Source organism: Eutrema salsugineum, unplaced genomic scaffold (genome assembly GCF_000478725.1).
Source record: "Eutrema salsugineum unplaced genomic scaffold, Eutsalg1_0 scaffold_11, whole genome shotgun sequence".
NCBI lineage: Eukaryota > Viridiplantae > Streptophyta > Magnoliopsida > Brassicales > Brassicaceae > Eutrema > Eutrema salsugineum.
Window position 1 is genome coordinate 6,637,449 of NW_006256901.1, and position 2,895 is coordinate 6,640,343.

A 2,895-nucleotide genomic window follows, 5' to 3' on the forward strand; every position below is an offset into this window, starting at 1 on the left:
CCAGTTCGAAAAGTTTAAGCTAAGATCTTATCAATTTTACTCTCTAGCAATGTTTTGAATCGTTTGTACCCCTGAGAAAACTTCCCTGAACCCCAGTGCTTTCTTTCTTATAGATTTACACCGTTTTATTTCAAGCTTTAGTTTACTATTTTCATTCCCTTTCAATCGATTTTCATTTAAGCAATTAGGTTAGCCGTTTTTCTCATTTTTACTCGTTTTCGCTAAGTTTAGTTATTAGGTCATTTTAATTTCCGTATTTTCTCTTTAAGATTCATTTTTACATTTTAAACACACCACCAAAACCCCCACAAAACCGTTTGGTTCTAGACTTCCTTACTTTATATTTCTTTCGAAGGCTTTTGCAGGAAAGATCCTCCTTCCCTGTGGATTCGATCCCTAAGTACTACAATCGATCAGCTGTGCACTTGCGGCTATTGATTTCATTTAGGGTAAAACTTGACAACCCTCAACACACAACAGCACATCAGAATGTTGATTAGTCTTGTTCAACTATGGCATCTACTCCCTTCCAGGACCAGAGTGGAAACCTACTGGTCGGGGTTGCGAGAGATAGTTGTTTAGTACTGCAAAACTAGGATATTCATACTTACTTCGGTACCTCGAGTTCTACAACATACATAGTTGATTACCTTTATCATTTGCTTAAATTCGACATAGCTTTAGTCCATGAATCCCTGAGATACCCTTGAGCCCAGCGTTTGTTTTTCATTGTTTACAGCCTTCTATTTTCAATCAAGTTTTACCTGTTTTCATTTGCTTTCATTTTCAATTGTTTTTTACTTGCTTTTTAGTTTATATTTAGTAATACCCAAAACCAAAAACCCAAATTGTTTAGTTCTAGTCTGATTTAAGCATTAGCGTGAATTCGTACTAAAACAACTAAGTACTAAAACAACTAAGTCTCTGTGGATCGATACCCTAAGTACTACAACGCACATAGAGATCGGGCCAACCCGCGTCCAAATAGCCCGACCCGATGCGGGTCTAATTTTTTTTCGGGTCTGGCGGGTTGGCCCATCATAAACTGCGGTCTCAAATTGATGTGTCCAAGCCCGACCCGCCTATATTCTGCGGTTTTGCGGGCTGGCCCGTGGATTCATACTTTCTTCTTCATCTTAAAGTTTTTATGACATTTAGATTTATAGTACCAAAAAATTTGCGAGGAGGATAAAATTTTCCTCGTAACTGAATTACAATATACATAAGAAACAAAATTAAAGAAAATTCTTGTCTAAGTAAATTCGATGAACAAACAAATGAATTCGATAAACCTCTTAGACAAAACTCCTAACCCTATGATACCATAAGATTTGAAAAATCAATTTAACGTTAAAAATAGACACTTAGTTTTGAAAAGCAAATAAATGAATTACAAATAATGATACACATAAAAACTGGTAATTTAAGCTAAATAACCATCAAGATACAAGCAACAAGACATTCACATATAAAATAAATAATAAAAAAAGATGAACAAAGCTTATTTGTTAGTCCAGCGTACAAACAAATGTGATTTTCAAGCAAAACTATTTATTGTCAATTCAAGATTTAAGCGATTCTAAATTACCTTTGCATCGCTGCAGACAAAATAAAAACCACGTCCGTGATATAGTCAATGAGCAAAACCAACAAAAAACAAACAAACTTATGACACTAAACTGAAATTAATTAAAACTCTAAAAAATTACTTGTTTTTAGCTGAAGACAATGACCAGATTTTCTCTCAAATTCAAAAATTCAATCACAGAATCTGAATCGAATCAAATATAAAACATATACTAGTTTGATGATTCCTTGATCTTATTGAAATGAAGCTATCACAAAGCCCAATAGCTGAAATATGATTCCACTAGGCTTTGATTCACTCTATGAAACTACTACTTCGAAATTCATCAATCAAAAATGACAAAATACTTCACTTTTTGAAGTTTACAAGAAAACATCAAATTTTGCGGGTTGGCCCGCAAACCCGCGGATCCGTTTTGACCCGACCCGCAAAAGCCCAATGTCCACGCGGGTTTGGACCGCAAAACCCGCTTTTTATTTGGACAAATTTTATGGTGTCCAAGCCCGCACCGCTACGGTTTTACTTGGGCCGAACCCGCGGGTCAGAGTCCAATTTGACACCTCTAAACGCACATCTATGCACTTGCAGACATGTAGGGGTTATAAATTTAAAACCTGAAGCTTAGTAAAAACGACCAACCTCGTTTACAATCGCATCAAGCATCAGGCTTTAGCAGACGTTCAGGGTCAGGGAGTTGATATTGGATCTCATGGGATTGGCGTTCAGGTTCCACAGCCACAGGTCCATCAGGGACAAGCTCAGGGACACTAGAACCAGCAAGGGAATCAGGTAAATTAACAGCCCCTCTCACAACCTCCCAGGCGTCAAGAGCCACATCCTGTCTTTGTTGGAGAGAATGACAGGGCTACATCAAAACAGAGCAGGAATCCAAGCTCCACCAATACAAAACAACAATTTTGAAGTAAAAGCATCACTTCTCAATATGGTGCAGAATTCAAAATTTAATGGACTGCCTATGGAGGATCCACTTGAGCACCTTGATCAATTTGACAGAGTCTGTGATATGACAAAAGATTAATGGGGTTTGAAAGGATAGCTTCAAGTTAAGATTGTTCCCTTTCAGCTTGGGAGACTAAGCTCATCATTGGGGAAAAGAATCTGCCAGACTGCTATATTCATACTTGGGATCAGTGTAAGCAAGCTTTTCTCTCTAAGTTCTTCTCCACATCAAGGACAGCCACGCTGAGGAATCAAATCTCAAGCTTTACCCAACACAGCAATGAGATATTTGGGGAAGCATGGGAAAGATTTAGGAGCTACATCAACCAGTGTCCCCATCATGGTTT

The 2,895-nt window shown here is 37.7% G+C and overlaps 1 non-coding gene across 1 annotated transcript; it reads right to left on the minus strand.

Annotated features, from left to right (window-relative positions):
• Positions 1-2,788: 2,788 nt before the first annotated feature.
• On the minus strand, positions 2,789-2,895 carry LOC112090021. Its single transcript, XR_002901380.1, has one exon. It is a non-coding gene; the product is annotated as a small nucleolar RNA R71 (small nucleolar RNA).